At 42.5% G+C, this 18,584-nt stretch overlaps 1 protein-coding gene across 2 annotated transcripts in view; it reads left to right on the forward strand.

Moving 5' to 3' along the window:
- Nucleotides 1–7,117: 7,117 nt before the first annotated feature.
- The window catches only part of LOC114874670 (discoidin domain-containing receptor 2-like), a 124,541-nt gene continuing 113,074 nt past the window's right edge, over nt 7,118–18,584 (forward strand). For both annotated transcript variants that reach the window (XM_029184171.2, XM_029184180.2), the window contains exon 1: nt 7,118–7,423. The gene's annotated coding sequence lies outside the window, so the exon portion shown is untranslated. The remainder of the gene's footprint in view (nt 7,424–18,584) is intronic.

Consider the following 18,584-nt stretch of genomic DNA (forward strand, 5'->3'; position numbering starts at 1 on the left):
CGACTGGCATTCCTCCAAACGCTAAGTTGAACGTTTAAACACGATGTAAATACACGGTGATTTCATTGGCCGCGTGTTATTTATGCGTGCCTGTAACAAAATCAGCTTGTATCGAATCGGGCACCGAGGGGAAAACTCGATTATCGCGTCGGTTTGCGGTTAATTCGTTGCGCTTCGGCGTTATTAATTCATCGAACGAGCCGCGACGGGAAAAGAACCGGGTATAGAGAATCAACGGGGAACTTAACCGAGAGAGGTTGCGTACCATTCGATATTCGAGTTGATTGTAGGCCTCTAACAAGGCACGATCGTCCATCTAGCGACCATTATGCGGACGTTATAGTCGTGCCAGACACAGCAATCGAGCCTGGTACGGTAGTAATGTGGATCTAAACCCTTTCATCGTCGAAACAGCTACGGGGCACCCTTTCAGAAATAACCTGTCGATACTGTTCGCATTGAATCTCGACACGAAGACACGTAACAGCGCAAAGTGAACGATAATAGACACGATGTACATAGCTACACGGTTTTCTATCCGGCGTCATTCTTAGATGGAAGGGTACGATCTCTATATTTAATGCCTGCAACGATGTAGGTCGGCTTTCCGCTTCCCAGATATTAAACAATTCAGAAGCCGGCGGCAGGAGTTTGGATCTCAAAGTAGTTCCGGTATTTAAGCGAATCTCCTCGGCGCGGACGAGCTGCGAGGATCCGTGCAATTCGAAATTGTACGACGACCCCGGTGGTAACTGGCCATCAAAGGCTTCACAATTACACCGGTGAGCACAGAAAACGCGGTAATTGAAGCTGTCGCTTAAATATCCTCCAGTTATCTGGAAATCAACGAGTCTGAAAGGGACGAGTTGATTCGTTAGAAGTTTGTGAACTGCACGGGACGACAGGCGCAGAAATCGTGGAACCCGTATTCGGAAGTCGGTCGACGGATCCAACTTCGATATACTCCGACGAACCGTACGTACTTCTTTTTTCTTTTTTTTATCGTACCGTGTCGTTCCAGCGTGCCATTTATATCCGTCGAGTGGCCGTAATGAATTCTAGTTACCTCCGCTTGTTTCCAACTCGTCGTAGGAATGATTTACCCTCGTTTTGAAATCTAATTTAAGTTTAACCTGATAACCGTGGCTCTTTGATCGGTGCTTTAACTCTATTTTTTTTTTCTTCCTCTGTACTGTTCATCGTACTCGATCCCGTGTGCGATTCATAAACGTCACGAACCAGGTCGAGCAGCTTTTCTCAAGCCGCGAAGGATTCATTAAGTAATGCACGTCAATGTACGAGCTCTGTCAGAAGAGTAACGAGACTGATAGCGTCAAAATTTTTATTTTCAACTTGTACGTTAGTTCCTTTGGAAAGCTGTATCTGACTGTGAACGTTGATCTCATTCCCGGAAATGGTACTAGAAATTATTATTAGACAGCGTGTTTAATTTTGTTCCATTAGTTATGGCCTTCTAAATATTATCTGCAGACTTCTTCGTCTTATCTTGTCACGATCTTTCTCTCTCTGGGCTCAAAGCCCAATGGATTTACTCGGTCCTTTTCTCTGCGGTTTGATGGTAGTCGATGGTCCAGCTAATTGAAATGTTTGGCCGGGATATCTGGAACGATCCTTGCGGACGAACGGAACGTATGTGTACATCGGGTACAAGGTGACGAATTATTCCTGTAATTGGCACCGCTGCCAATTCGAACCAAAATAAAAAAAAAAAGGAGTTCGTTCGATTGTCCCCTTGACCGGACTCGAACAAACTCTTTTCTAAAACATGCACTCGTCCCGGCCGCGACGCGAAGACAATTCCTTCGAACACTGAAAATTTCACACGGCGCTGGAAACTTTTATTCTTCCCTCTTCCGTCCAAGTAACTTCCTAAATCGATTTGAGATTTCCACGCTGAAACTTCGGCATATAAAATCCCTGGCTATTCCCGCGTCGAAATATAAATTCTAGTTTGACCCTTCAAAACTCTCGATTCTTTTGATCTTTATATTTTCTAAAGCAAAAATATATCTTTCCATCTTGCTACGCCGAATCGAGTCACGAGCGAACGGAGGCTCATCGAGCGAGGGTTAATTTCCACGAAACATCTCATATCTGCGAAGTAAAATTGAAATTTCGACTCGGCCGCTCTCGGCCAGGAGCGATCGAAATTCACAGGTAACCGGCTACCTCTTTGTAGGTAACCCGTTCGATTTCGGGGCACGCGATCGACGGGATGGAAATATTTGGCCTAAATATCTTTGACGCAGAATTTCGAGCGGATAGACGAAATGTCGGGAAGTAAAGCGCGGGTACCTTGTGGCTGGCATCAGCGCAAGCAGGCGCGGCGCAGGGGTACAAACGTGAAAGAGGAGGCTAGGTTCTACGTAGAGTGGATCGATCCGGCTGCCAGGTCAACCCTCACCGCGGCTCACTCTCCCTGTATCCACCCGCCACGAGGTATTTTGCGTTTATATCGCGACGTTATTACTTATGCGACGGCGACCACCGTACAATCGGCTAGAATTAGAGCTGGCTGCTTCTTGTTCAGACGACGACAAATAAGTTGAAAATACAACTGTTTCGACCATTCTCCAGATTTTAATATAGAAGACAAAGAGACACGGGGAATTTGAGAAGCCAATGGAAATCATAGAATCTCTGTGACACGGCAAATGGACCAGGATCGGTTACGATTAATTCATGCTTCTACTTTCGACTCCACGAGTACGTATCGATCCTTCCTGAATATTGGTTCCACGAACGAGAAGAGAGCGACGCTTATGACGCTTCGATCGGAAAGCTCGGATAGAGCCGTTCAATAGGTATTGCTTGCAACCCGGTTCTCAGAGGGAATTGATTACCGGGAAAGATTATTACACGCTAATAAGGTTTGAATAATTGTGTGTGAAGAAGGTAGAGAGAAGGAATAATTTGTATAAAAGGGAAGAATTCATTACTGAAGTTCATTATTCGTATTATAAGGAATTTTCTTATTTAATTAAAAATACCCTTGGAATTATAGATAATATTAATGAGGAGATATAAAAATAATATCGAGGGCTTTTGAATAACGTGCGAACTGATAAAGCGAGCTATTGAATGTCCTTTCCAGTAAGAAATTTGAAACGTTTCAAACATCTCCGACGATGCTTTTAGAAGCCAACAAAATCGCTGACATTTCGGTGGAAAGGTGAAGAAAGTATCTACATAAGTAGAACGATAAGTGCGATTAAACTCGATCAGATCTATGCTGAATTGGCGCGGGCCAAGGCTGCGAAGGCAATTTGTTGACCCAACGTGTACGGTCAGCGAAATCAGCTCAAAGGATATAAGTATTCTGACACAAAAATATCGGGAGCAAGGCGGTACGTGGGATATCTACATCGGTATCGGATTATTCGACGTTTTCATTAGCCATTGACATCGGCTAGGTAAAATATCGATTCGCAGTCTGCAGATACGTCGCTTTCTCTGGCCGACGCGTTAATATTAATTTTCGAGCTTTTACATTCCCCTCGCCATTCGGTACACTCGTAACATAGATTAATCGAGAAAGCCTGTTACCGAGAAGAGAGACAGTGGTTATTAATGGCATAACAAAATATCGAACGCGTACCGGCCCACCTTCGAAGCCCTACAATTTTTTAAGGGCGATAAGTTTCCGCGAGATGCAAACGTAACACAATGTACTTGTGATTAATAGTTTCCGTTTTTCGACAATTCGAACATCGACAAAGGGATTCAATTTTATTATCCAATTTCTCGTTGCACGAGAAATTGCTTGAACAACACTAAAGTTGCAAAAAAGAATTGTAAAGTGATATCTTTTCAAAATAAATTTCTCTAGAAGGAAATCCTCGTCATATCATTTCTCGAAGCTTTGAATTTCTCGAACTAGAAATTTAATTACGACCTCTTGTTAAAGACGTACGGATACTTTAACGCGCAACATTCGAAAGATCTACATTTCACAGATTATCTCCAAGGCAATAAATATTCCCGCTCGAACATTTTTGTTGCACGGCTATTGAGTAATGCTGTATATTATCTGAAATCTCGAAAATGATATTTTCATACACCGTGATAATACGCTGATGCATATCTGTAGCTGCTGCTGATGCATTGACGTAAATCCTGTTGAATTATAACCGTACGACGGAAAATTTTGTTCGATACACAGCATTGCATTACACGATGCTTTTTAATTCTTTCCACCTGGAAGATTACTCGAGATATTTTTATTTTATACCTGTATTTATATCAATATTTTTCTTTTCTTTTCTGTACTACTAGAATATTATAATAGTCATTATTGTTGCGTAATGAAAATATGAAAAATGTAGATTTTAAATCCACATTTTTAATTATTTATTCATATAATATGAAAGGGTGCAAAAAAATTGCAAAGAAAAATGTGTTAATGATCGTTAATCCAAGAAACATACTCATTTACATATAGAATATTCTACATTGAAAATGACAAACTAATAATTCAGAAAATAATTTCTTCCCCCCGTACCCGTTACCAGCAACTTATGCCGTTATCGTCTCTCTAATTAATAGCATACGGTTCGGGCAAAAATATAAAAGCCACCGTGCTCCTTTCTCCGCTCGAATAAGTCTGCCACGGGGGTAAAAAATGATTCTTGTTGTTCGCTACACCGAAAGCGTTTATTTCCGTGCGCCACTAAATCTAAGCTCCCGGAAGAAAGGAAGGAACGTAATGACGGCGTACTTGGTCGAAACAATTCCGATTTTCTCTTTTTCTGCTGGCCGGATAAGCTGAACACTCTCCGGCCACTTATCAGGAAGAAATTACTCCGTGGAAATCTTATTCCACGTTTCCGATTCCATCGGCTCGCATAGTTGCTCGCCGCGGTAACTTATCCGGCAGCCTCGCGCTGAAATAAAACTGTTCGAGCCTGGTGCCGAGCTAATTTACAACTAAATGACATTGTTGCATAACACCGTCTTACATCGAACGGATAAACGATCGGTTTATTAACACCGGACAGACGCATCTCCGCGTAACCGTGTTGTAAGCCGCGGATTTCATACGAGACGGCTGCAATAAGGAAGCTTCTCGGAACGGGTTAGAGAAACTGTTAAACGCGACAGTTCGTCGAGTTAAATGGGATTAGAGCGTTTCGTACGTCGTAAGGTCAGCGTACGCTTAAAGTGTTTCAACGATGCTACGCTTGTATACAATGCGAACGGACAGACTTACACGCGTCGTACGCAAGATTGTTCGCCGTGTCGAAGCGTGCCTTATGCCTCCGTTCAAATGCTCGCGACACGTCAGCTGATTGATTCTCCGAAGTGATTTCGTACTATCGGCTCGCATTATCATACGTAAGGCAATAGGGAGCAATATCTCGGGATGGATACGTTTGATTCATGGATATGCAATATTGTTCAGAATCGCATTGCCGTGCCCGTGCCGCGATCGCTAACATTTCAGAAGCAGATATGCAATCAGAAACGTGAATAGATGAATACCCTTTCGTGTCTTTTCATCTCGAAAGAAATTTTTCTTTTTTTTTTTTTGAAATAACTATTTGCCTCTAATGATTTAGAGCCCGTTTAACACTATCCAGTAGGATGGTTATTTAATAATATCTGTTGGACGAGTGGGAAATTTCGATGAAATGTTACCATTAATAAACTGCGCGAGTTTTTTCAAATATTTATACCAGTATTATATGCAATCGTACCCTGATTTAATTAATTTCTCGTAGCGGCAATATTAAAACGTTCTGTGCTCGGCATCGAAACAAGTTAAATAATGTAATTTGAATTTTAATTGGATAATAAAATTCGCAGCGTGAAATTTGAAACAATCAAAGGCAGTTATTATAAATATTTATATTCGATTTTATTCCGTTTAACATTGAATGGAAGGAGACGGATGCTAATAACGTGGGTAGGATTGAAAAATCCAACCTCCGAATGGAATATTTTCCTATAATGTGTTTACCCTCGAAACCATCCATCTTTCTGTATTACATTTTTTCATGATATCAATTCAACGTGGGATGTTAATATATCCAATTTCTTGGAAACTACACGACGGATTTAATATAACGTAAATATAAATAAAATATAAAGAAATTCTTTATATGTCCCTGGAGCAAAGCCTTTCGACATTTAAGGGTTAATATGTCACGGTAACCCCTCCACGTGCTACCCTAAGGGTATATTTCTGAAAGGAATCCTCTCTATACGATCCGTCCACTGCTTTACAAAACCGAATAATGTTCACCTTCATTTCTAACATTTGCCGTGTCAGAACTGAATCAAACTTCAGAATCTACCGTGAATCGTAAAACACGCGCAAAATGTAGCATATGGCAATTTACTGCACGAAATCACAAACTACGAAGTTGAACCTCAAATTCGGAGCGAGAAAAAAAAACGAAAGCTCGGAAAATTGTGACCAGTCATAAAATTGTACATACATGTATTTTATATCGCAGGTTATGTTGCAGAAAATAAATTTAAAAAAAAAAATGCAGCAAGAAAAATGGTCGATAGACGATGGGAATACTGTACACGGATTCTACAATTCGTTCATTGGAAAATTTTCACGAGACAAATAGAGAAAATGGCGGATAGGATTGCGAAATGACGCTTATAAAACAACCAACGCGATTATGTTTAAAGTTTTACATGAAATAAAAACAACAGTACGTACGAATATGTAATACAATGAAATTGATAGTTTCCATAAGTTTTCCTTTGTTATATTAATGATTTAAAATAATTTATGATATTATTTATAATATATGTTGGTTATGTACTTACCGATATAATCAAACTTAATGTTCCAGGAGTCAATCTCGTTTAGTTCCTCGGTTCTTCGGTGCAGAGTGATTTTCGTAAACACAGCAAAGATGAAATTATTCGGTCAACGATTTTACGAGCAAATGATACACGTCAAAGGAATTGAAAACTCAAAAGACAAACTTGACAAAACTTTGAAGGATATACTACGGTCGCGTGTGCGGGCTCACGACAGACGGTATATACGAGTATGAGTTTAGTTCGCGGTGCCACCACGGGTCACGGTGGCGCTGCGCAGTCAGTATGATCCTCAGTTCGTCACGGGGTCGCGAGGGGTACGCATTGCCTTCGTCGATTGGCCGTACCCACGCTCGTTCGTCGCAACGCGCGAAAATCGTACAAACTCGTTGAAACATTTTTCCATCGCGTGCAAACGTAGTTTCCTCGATCGTGAACCGATTAACCCGTTCGATCAGTGTCTCTCTGTGCGGTGTCATGTCGCGAAGTTACAGGTTACGCGCGTGATTCGACGTAACGAGGAAGACAGTGTACTCCCAAGGACAAAGCGAGTGTAAATCAACATCCTGCGTCACGAGAAAGAAGCGAACTACTCCGGCTGTTCTTGTTGTCATCAAACGTGAGTGATATTCTATGTTTTCTTTCTTTTTCTATTTGATCTTATGGCACCGTGTCGATCACGTTCTACGAAGGAAATGGTAGTTCCAATCGTAGTTACTGACAGTTCGACAGACTTCAATTCTGACGCGTGGTTTGGAATTCTTGATCGAGCTCGTGACGAAGACGTGCTTCCTTTGTCGCCTGCCAATATTCTTAGAATGATACAGTTGAACTTCCGTTTGAATAGAACGCGCGGTACAATGCGTGTCGTTTCGTGTATAACCGTATACATACAGGTTAAAGGGTGTTACGTATGCCGCGACATGTTCCAACGCGGATATACGCAGTACGGTGATGCGACGCTCGACAATTGTCTATGTTCTATCAATTGTCTTGTATTCTTTTTATTTATTGTTGTTCCAGGATTTGATAACGCGTTTAAGGAACAATAAGTGAACTCCCTTTAACTTTTGTAAAACGTTTCCTATCGTAGAACGAACGGAGCAGGAGTTTTAAATATTCCCGAGTAATCCACAGGGAAAGATTCGTGCGACCGTAGTTCATAGTTATGTACAGTTGCATTCGATAAATATTCTAGGAAATTTTAAACTGTATTTACATTTTATTTAATTGATTGTGCAAAGATTTAATACATTTCTATTAATTCTGAACCAGCAATATGTATGTAAAAATATATTTTTACTCGTTAATACATTTCATAGTGTATTTAAACAAATTTTTGAAAATAGGATATGGATTCATTGAAACTCGTAGCAGATTTATTAAAAATTGTTTATTCACATAAAATACCGATCGTTTGATACAGAGTAACAGTATTAATCCTCGGAGCTCCGGGGTGAATAGAGGGATTTTTCTTCTTTATTTAGTAATTTATTTAGTTATAAAACAAATGATTTATTTATCATATATTTTGCATATTACATCGTCGGTCTACTAATTACAATATAAAATCCTTGTAAACCTTCTTAGAATTCTTATCGCACTTCTAAGCAAACCATAGTACACGGTTAAAAAAAGGAAGTAGAAGAAGAAGAACCCCGAGGAAATGTCCCCTGTTGCTTCTGCTCGTATCTCTTTACTCTTCAACAACTATTCTATCCACTTATCTCGCGACACGCAACGATTAAGAGACAAGGGTACATCCGTACTCGAATCCCATGCATATTACGCGGAGGAGATCGCGTTCGCACGTACAGGTCTGACTGATATTAATCGTTTCGAGACGTAGCTGTCATAAGGCCACGTGGAAACTGCACCACTGGTTGCTTCCGCGCGATAAGCGATTCTCCTCGCGTAACACAGTGTGTACCGTACGCGTCATTCTACTTATAACTGCTTCATGTCAACGACTCCTTGGAAGCCTCTTATGATCGCGATCCATTCACTTGTCTATTTGTAATCTCCACTGTATTATTCGCGCGGATACGCTCGCCGACTCGACGGACAATCTGTCGCGATAACGCACGCTTTTCGCGGAACCACGATCGCGTACAGTTCCAATAGCTTCCGATGTAACAAGAGCGTCTAATAAATAACCGATGACTCGTAATCGTTTGCAAGAAATACGACGACGATTGCTATTTCCTCGTCGCGAATGAAACATAACGATGCTCGGATAATTATAGTAAATTGAGGATCTAAACGCGACTACTATCGGAGCAGGATGGATTTTTATAAAAATTTTGATGTTTATTATTTCGGTGGGTCCGTTGTTGATAAGAGATGTAAATAACGCGAACGCTGCAACTAAAATATCAATTCTCAGGACATTTCCTCCGTTTAACGACGGATCTGAAACGGAAAATTTTCTTATCAACTTTTTCTTCGTTTACGAGCAAAAAAGTATGGTAGAAGATTAAATTATACTGCGTGAATACAGATTGTCTTGAGCACAGTGTATAAATGTAGGAACATCAATCAACGACCATATGAGCCATTATATTACTTCGGACTGATAACAAATAGCGCTTGTTCCGCGATAATTTCTCTTCCTGTTCATTCGCGGGTCTTCAGTTCCTCATCCTTTTCCTTTTTTGGACGTCTCTCATTTTCCTGGCGTTCAAGGGTTCGTGTACGCACAACACCGGGTCGAACAGGTGTCCATTTTCTTATACTCCCACCGCGAAAAGCTTTATTCGTCCCTCTTTTATGTATCCTTGTGGATCAGCCGGATTTGTACGATACACACGTACGTGACGCTAGTTTGAACACTAGTAAACTTGCTTGTTTATTGATTAACCATTAGCGAAATTAATGGTGGCTCCAGGCTCCGACACAATTCCGCTATAAAGCTTATGAAGGTGAATTAGATACGGGACACTTGCGCGAATAGCACTTATTCATGCATCTCGTTGAGTTATTGTTCGGTTGGAACGAAGCGTTTTTGTTCGCCAATTTTTTTTTGTTCCGAAATTAAGGGATGACCCACATTTCGTAAAATCTTCATAACTAATAGAAATTATTGATAAATCTTTGTACGAGAGTTTCCTTTTCTCTCTCTAAGGTGCAATAAATAATTTGCATTTAAGAGTTAAACAGAATTGCTAATATTGCTTACAAGGTGCAGTATATTTCCAGTTACTTAACTCGTGAATATATTCAAGAAATATCACAAGGAATTACTCATCCCGAACGGCGCAGCGGCGAGCATTTAACGTTCCAAAAGTTAGGACGTTTTGAATCCAATAAGGAATCGGCCCGCAAAATTTATGCAACACGGTAATACGACGATACCTTGTCGGGGCGTTATAAAATGATTAAACTTCCGGAATTTCATTTGTAAATGAAGGGAACCCAGCTTGAATCCTGTCGCGGTAGTCGTTCATTTTATAATGGCAAGAATGTTAAACAAGCAGAATGACAGTGCTCGGCCGAGAAGAAAGCTACACTTGACTATTTTATGTGCCGTACTCCTCTTTGCTCGGGGCCACGGAACCCTCTTGCATGCGCTAGTTCAGTTTCAAACTTTAATTAAAAAGGTGGAGTCGCAATAAGCTTCCACCGCCTCCGCGTTTCACCCTTTCATCCCCCTATCTCTCTTTCCCTTTCTCCTTTTACCCTTGTATCCCGTCTCGCTCTCTTTTCACTGTCGCCGAAACTCAGTGCACCGAGAAGTCGAGCTATTTTAATTTCATTTACGAGAAATAAACAGAACAATCAAATTACGGTGGGCGAGCGGCTATGCACGTCCAGCCGTGCCTTTGATGCGTACCCGAAGTGCGTATTTTTGGAGCAACTGCTTTCTCTCTCTCGTAGAAATTTCCTCTTTCCCTCGTCCTCTTCTGTACACGCTGCAACTGTATTTTCATCCGGTTATATTGTAATGCGTGGAAGGATAAAACCGCAAGCAGGATGGGAATTTGCCAGCGACGATTCGGAATTCACTTTGTGCGTTTGTAAATTAATTAACAGAGAAACGAACAACGATGGTAGAGGAAATTCGATCGGCGCGTAGAGACCGTACGAATTCAAATATTCGACTTTCAACGCGATTCGACGGGGGATGGAAACGTTCGCGTTTCGCGAGATAACATTTTCCTAGCTGGAATTCATAAGCCGCGTTCACGGAGAACAATTGGAATCGATGTTTCTCGGTAGAACAATGATTTAGAGCATAGAGATCGCTCGTACACCGATAGATATGGGATTCGTTTCTTGTTTTTTATCTTTTTTTTTTCAATTTTTTTTTCGCTAACACCCTCCCCGTTTTGTTGTCGAGTGATGCTTCTATGACTCAATGTATTCGAGGAACTGACTCGATTGAATTTATGACCGCGATAATGGTTAATAAGCTTTCATTAAGGATTCGGGGAAAATAGCTCGCATATCTTGTGAATAATTCGCGAACGTTCAATTACGCGCGGTTCGCGATAATAAATTCTCGAAAGCGCGGATACCGGGCCGCGTTGCGTTCGAATAGAATCCGTTACAAGGCAGAAATTAAATGAAAATTAGCAGGGAATTTTCAACGCTACCTAATTAAAAGCGTAATTATTTAGAAATTGCCCGGGTTGTTGGCTGGAACAACAACAAACTCCATCGGGCTGGACCGAAATTTCACTGTTTATTTCGGGGAAAATCTGCCTCTCGCTGGCCAACATCGATGCAACCAGCGTCGATCAAGCTCGACGAGCTTTCAACGCGACGAAACGGTTCTATCGCTATCCATGGAATACTTACAGCAGACGTTTATTAGCGCCCTTCCCACCCACCGAGAACCAAGGAGAGCGTTCTTGTCGGAGCAATTATAAGGTCGTCCCATGTAACGAACGACGACAATCGGGTCATCTTCGAAGCGTAGTCGAGCTCAATTTACCGCGGCGCTATAGAAGATAGTAGCGTGTAATTGTACAGCGTCTCGCGGCCTGTCGGAAAGCATCGTCCCGAAGAAAATATATATTTATCGAGTAGACCGTGCGGGTATAGAGTAATTGCGTGCACGACATCGTCGCGTTGAAACGGCTCAGGGCGCATAATGAATAATCGGCCTGTTCACCGTGCGATCACGCGCGTGAGATTACAGTCGCATTTTGCGCGCGGTACTGTCAGCATCGCGTGCGATTAACACGTCGATTTCAGCCACGACCGAGACTCGGCTTTCTCGTAAACATTTTTAGAAGGATTTCGCGATAAACGACTCGCTGTATCGGCCGTGAGCATCTCCCCCGTAATGTTATTACTGTCCGTTAATTCTACTTTTAATCGCCCAGACTGTTAATATATCATAAGTTCTTTGTTTCGGTCAGCCAACGTTCCATACGCGCGACACAGAGATCGTTATCCGAGATAGATTGGTGGAAATAATTAGATACCTGGTGACTTGGTTGGGACACTTTACGAGACCTGCTTTTAAAAGTAACGAGACTATATTTCATCAAAGTTTTTTCCGTGACATGGTTTGAAAAATCAAAGTTGAAGCGTTTAAAGTAGTTCCCTTGGGAAATGATACGTCGATGATAAAGTCTTTTTCACTTCCCTACGTTATTTTAGAAATTATAAGCAGTAATTATCATAATTAACAGCCAGAATTTTCCAGGAACAAGGTATTTGAATAACATATCGGTACGGTTGAGTTGTTGCGCCGAAAGCGGTCCTTCGTCAAACAGAGAGTTCCGGGGGTGTTTAATTTGGGAGCTGTCCCCTCAACACCTGTTCAACTACGAGAAGATCCCCCGTCGGTTGTAGATACGTTTAGGTAACAGTTGTTTAGGTCAGTCTTGTCTTGATCAGATAGTTTCTATCTCGGCGGCTTTCCAAATAATCTCGCTACCGTTTCCCCGCTACTTCTCGTCACTGTCCATGCTATTTCGAGTTGTCGTTCAGCTCGGGAAAGCTCGTCAGGCTTCTTGTACACTCTCGGACAGTAAAACGATCCGTTCCACCAATAGAATCCGCAGACCAACGTAATGGCGCGGTGTTACATAAAACTGGCATCGACAGTCTACTCGTTCTTATGCTTTTAGACTTTCGAATCGATCCTTTAGCGTAGAGAAGCATACAGCATCGCGATGAAGCCCCAGGGAGATGCATTTCCCCTGGAATTTTCCTTCCCGTATCTTTCACGGTTGATGTATTTTCCGAAAGGGGCGATGCATCATTTGTCTTTAGAAGGGAAAAATATGCTTCTCGGAGATTCGTATTCGAAACAGCCAAGTAACGCGTTACGTTTATCAACGGCTAATGCCGTTTCCCTGTCATTAACTATATACACACCGATAAACAAGGTACACGCGACTGTTTTTTCCGTTAATCGCGTACCATATATGTACGCGTTATCTCGTCCGTGTAAACGTGTACGCGTCAAAGCAACCGGCCAGTTTATCCAATGCGTGCACTCGGTACCCAACGCTCTTGCATTAACCCATTATGAAAGCGTTCGTTTACCGTGCACCTGTATCGTTGTTACGTTGCACCAGCGACCCGATTCGAAATAGGATTCTTTGTAAAAATGTACTACTAAAGAGAGATTGCTTGCAACGTTGCAATGTTTGATCACGCACTGGAAGTGTACTTTCCCAGGGATGGGGCGGAATTTTATTCTGGTCCGGGAAATGCTGTCGACCGTAGAGGGTTTTCAGTCGTCGGTTTAACGAGATAACTTTTTATTTTGAGAACCAGAGAGTGCCGTTGTTATTATTAAAGATAGGTCAAGTTCAGGTGAAACGTGTATAGAAATATAAAACAGAGAATTTTTATTGACGAATTCTGATCAAAGCGAGTAATATCGAAGGTAAAACGATGTCGGTAGAGAACTCGATCCTCATCAGGAGCTGCTTTCCGCCTTAACGACGTTGACGAAACAGCTAGAGGAGCTGTTTCGAAACGGTGGTTACGACTAACAAGGAAGACAAACAAGCCAAGTTCGATCCGTTGAGAGGTAGACTGCGTTGTTCGAAGCGCGTACAACACATCCCCAGGAGATAATGCATTATGAGAGTGCATGTTGAGGCCGCGTCGCGGGAAGCCCTTTGGAAAGATGCGGCTAGGTAGGAAGTTCCGAAAGGCGATAACTCGTGCTAACCCAAATAGCCGGTTGCAGGAGGACGCTCGAACCTGGTCTCGTTTCTCTACGTTTACTCGTTTGTCGCGAGAGTTTAGTATGCGTTCTACGTGTTTCCAGCAGCGGTACGTACTTTCGAGTGCAAACAGGAAGCGACTCTTCTGTAGGGCCGGTTTGCACCACTATCTGTCCGCGGCAGCGCGGCGCAAACATTTGTTCAGGACAGAGGACGAAAACGGGACGAGACGGGAACAACGGCTGCGACGCGATATCAGTAATAAGATAACAACTGTCCGGTGAACCGTGCACGCCTTTATCGCCATTGTTCGCATCACCTTCTTGGCCTCTTCATCGAAAATACAATCTGAATCTCGTTTAATTCATAAGCGAAAGCTGAAGAGGCTCTAACGCGATCTTCTATACATTCGTTTGTTCAAACTTTCTTATCGAGGCTCTTCAAGCACAGTTGCTGACTTAACTGTCCGCAGAGCCGAGCCGCTATATCGACCTTTCGTCGAGAGAATTTTTGTCAAGCTGGCATGACCACCGCTGCGGTACAAAATGCTTCTTCGTGCAGAAATCTCTCGCGGTATTACTCGCAAGTACGGATAACTATCGCCGGGCAAATATTGATCAATCGTGATAGAAACTCGTCGGTTGATTGAATTAAAGTTGGTGTGTCGAACGCCTGGCACGATTATTCCGGTCTTCCCTGATATTGAATACCTGATCCCCGACGATTACACTCTGTCTACCCGCTAGAGATCCGCGCTGGAATTGAAATCTTTCAAATAACCTCGGTTATACCGGGATTCTTACTGCCTCGTATACGAGAGTCCCTTACATGGGTATTTCTGGATGCATAAGAATATTCCTGATGCACTCTCGGTCCGGTCGATCTCTTCGTGTTTAAAATCCCTCGACCGTGCTGGCGACGGACAAAAGAAGAACAGAAACCTACGTGTGTGGAGACTTACACAGATTCAAACACGGTTCACTTACATAGCGTTAGCAGCATTAAAATAGGAGATTTCAGATATTAATTTTATAATAATTCAAAATTTCATATTACATATACGGTTTGATGGTTTATCTGAGTCAGCCCTAAACCTTCTAAGCTCCTCCATAATAAAGAAGAGAAAAACAACACGGATCGTTTGCCGACTTTTTGTAATGGACCGAGGTTACGAACTCTCGCAATCCCTCCCCTTTGGTATTTTGTATCCCTCTCGGTAAACTGGGCGCGTGTGTGCACGCTTTTACGTTTATACTGCGGCTACCCCCGGTAGACGTGGAAGGACGCAGAGCAGGGAGCAATGGGTGAAGATTGGCGTTTGCGAGACCCCGGGCCAGTCGCGGCCACCCAACCCCATTTTCGTACGGTGTGAGAGTCGAGCATGTGGCAATAAACAATTTGTTAGGTGGAGGGTCGAGGCCTGCAGCATACGTTCTCCTGCATTATATCCATCTTCTTCTGGTTCGTGCACCGGTGTTGTTTCTCTGCGAGCTACGCGAACAGCTCGTTCGGGACCCGGGCCGAACGTAACAATCAATAGCGACGCGTCACGTTGTTTTCTACGATACCTTCGTCCACGTCGGATCGTTAACCTCTCGATTATCGTTGCGGCCAGCACGACGATCCACGACAATTCCACCCATCGCGAACGTCATTCATTATCTATGCACTTTGTTCCATCGACAACGACACGCTCGTATCGTCTGGCATCGTTTGCTGGATAAACCTGATACCCTTGACGTTCTTTACGACAACGGAATAGCTAGCTTTAATGCTTCTCTTTAATGGTACCTCGGTCCTCTTGCACTAGGCTGTTTCAAAAGATGCTAGGGTTTAATACCGTTGAAGATATATTGTTTTTTTATTTAATAGGAAATCTCGGATAATGGAACTGTGGTACTTTGCTCGGGATAGATTAGGATACTTCAAATTTTTATTATTTCTTGGTAATAATGCTATGGTAGTTGGTTGATCTTGAAATTTCAAGGGTCAACTGGAGCTGGGTTTATTGAAAATAAAATTATCAGAACTCAGAATATTATTTATTGCTCGATAATACGTCGATAATGACATCGTTCGAAAATGAATCATAAAAATATATTACTCCATTTGTACGTCGTTCTCTTCGTTCGCTGGTATCGTTCGACCGCGTCGGATAAATACGAAGCCAGCAACCCCTTCCGTCGAATTAACGCAGAAGAAAGCACGCGAAGGCGTCCAAGGGCGGAAGAATGCCGGTGAAAAATCCACTTGACTTTGGTTTACGGGAAGACGAGCAGGATGCGTTGAAAAAGGGCCGGGACTCCTTTTCTTTTTTCCTCTCTCGTTCTCATGAACGCCAGCCGGCGGCGTTATACGAACGCAGACGATAACGGGGAGGCGCAAAATAAAATGAGATCGCATTATGTGCACTCGTGAAAAGGACCCCGCAGGGGTTGAGGTCGCTCGCGCATGGATCATATAGCTGCCGATGCACACCCCCCTATGAGAGTGTTTTGTATCACGTGCACACGCACACCGATTCATCTTTGCATTCGCCACTTCCTTTTCCTTTTTTCCCTGAAAATGTATACAGGCTGCGTTGCAGGTTGTCGCTTCGCAGACGAAGGGTAGGGATCTTCGAACGAAGCGTTTGCAAGACGATGTTTTCGCGCGTTCATGGAAAAGCGCGTGTCTATTGACAAGTAGCGACACGGTTTTTCTCTACGCACGTCCCTCTGTTCTTTTTTTATTTTTATCTCGTTTCATTTTCTTTTTCACAAAGTTACACGATCCTGCGCGACAGAACTTTTCGTGTTGACGATTTGTGCGAACGATCGCACGATTCCCTTCGTCTTTTCATCCGTAAAACCTTTACGTTTCCACTCGTTCGTATCGCGGTTCAGGAAACATCTGAGCGACGTCGGGTGTCGGGAAAACGAGGCGCGATGAAAACCGTGCACGGTAACCGAACTTCATTAATCACGTGGCTTTCGTCGCTTAATGAAAGGGCAAAATATCGCGAGTCGAAAATGCAGGATAGCTAGACGGTCTCTGGCGAGGCTAACTATGCTCGGTGTAGTTGAACAGGTTAGCCGGGTTAAGCGATTTAAGCCGAGATTTTCAGCGTCACCGTTGGGAACCGAGCGAGCCGCGGCGCGATCAACTTCGCTTCGCTCCGATAGTTTGTTTCCGCTCGGAGGGAAACGAAAGAAATATTACGGAAGCGGAAAAGACGATCCGCTTAAAAAGAGATTTCACCGTCGTGTCTTCTCTTCGATGGTACAAAGGAGGAACCGCCGCTGTCTTTACTTTTATTACGTTTCTTCGTTCGTTGTTTGCGTTTATTTGCCGTCAAGTTGAACGTTTTTTTTTTTTCGTTCTCTCGGTCGGTGCTCCCTTTGCCGGAAAATTTATTCTACATCGAATTCGAATTTCTCTCGTTAAATACGAAATGCAAAGTGGATGTCGATAAAAGATCGCGTTGTCTCCGGTTTTCCCTCTGCTAAGACTTACTGAATTTCCTGTGGCACGACAGTAAGGAGATAAACCGAATATACAGATAGAATTTTAATGTAAATAATATTTTATTCGGTGTTTGAGAATGGAACATACGTTTCAATTTTCCATCCAGAAAATTGATAAATTATTGAAAATCAATCGTACGCGAAACTGGTCTCGTGAAAAAATTTTGTATTCAATACAGTAATAATAGTAATGCTAATTTAATATTTTAGAAGTATCGAATGCATAACCGACAAAAATTTCACCGACAACATTCTTTCTTATAACATGCTTACGCCAGAAAAAAAGAAAAATAAAACTTTCTTACCCGGTTTCGTAACGATAGACAGGAAGTCTACATTGTGTGTACGTTATAGAGGAAGCTATTAAAAAACTTAGAGCAAACTATTTTAATAAAATGCAGCTTGCACCTTGAACGGTGCATGCTCACGTGTACACACGCGCTTCTTTCGACGTGGCTATGCATTCAATCTAAGAGATTACAAGTTTGAAACGAACTTGTTACGAAGGGAAAAAAAAGGGAATGAAAAATTGGATTACCTTCGAAGGCGACCTCGAAGAGGAGGAAATAGTATCCGTTATCGTGGATCTTGAGAAGGCGTTGCAGCAGCTCCCTTAGCGCGATTCGACAAAGCGAGCATTGCGATAATGCCTTATTACACGGTACACACGTCAAGGGATCGCAATTCGTTCGCATTGCGAGTTCATTAATAACGTGCTACGATCGAAGATAAGGTTAGAGAACGGACACTCGTTTCGTACCTGGATCGTAGTCACGCATGAACGATAAACGGTTGCCGCTCGGAATCAGTTAATTCGTCGGCGTAGCAGCTTGTTTGATAAAACATAGGAATCGTCGAACGTTGTGTAATACTCGTTTCCGGTAAATCATTGCTGTCATCGAGAACGGATGTCACGAGGCGTATTTTAATAACGGCATCGACCACAGAACGGAGCCAATTATCGCTTCGACTGGTGTCAGGGTTATCAGTGTAATGAAAACTAAAGGAAAATTTAGGACACCATTAATATCATACTGATAAAGTGGAATGTAGTGAATGAATCTCGTTTAATTGAATTTTTCAATTTAATTGTTCAATTTGATGCGCCATGTTATTAGCGAAATATGAAGGGTACTCG

Source organism: Osmia bicornis, chromosome 5 (genome assembly GCF_907164935.1).
Source record: "Osmia bicornis bicornis chromosome 5, iOsmBic2.1, whole genome shotgun sequence".
Classification (NCBI taxonomy): Eukaryota; Metazoa; Arthropoda; class Insecta; order Hymenoptera; family Megachilidae; genus Osmia; species Osmia bicornis.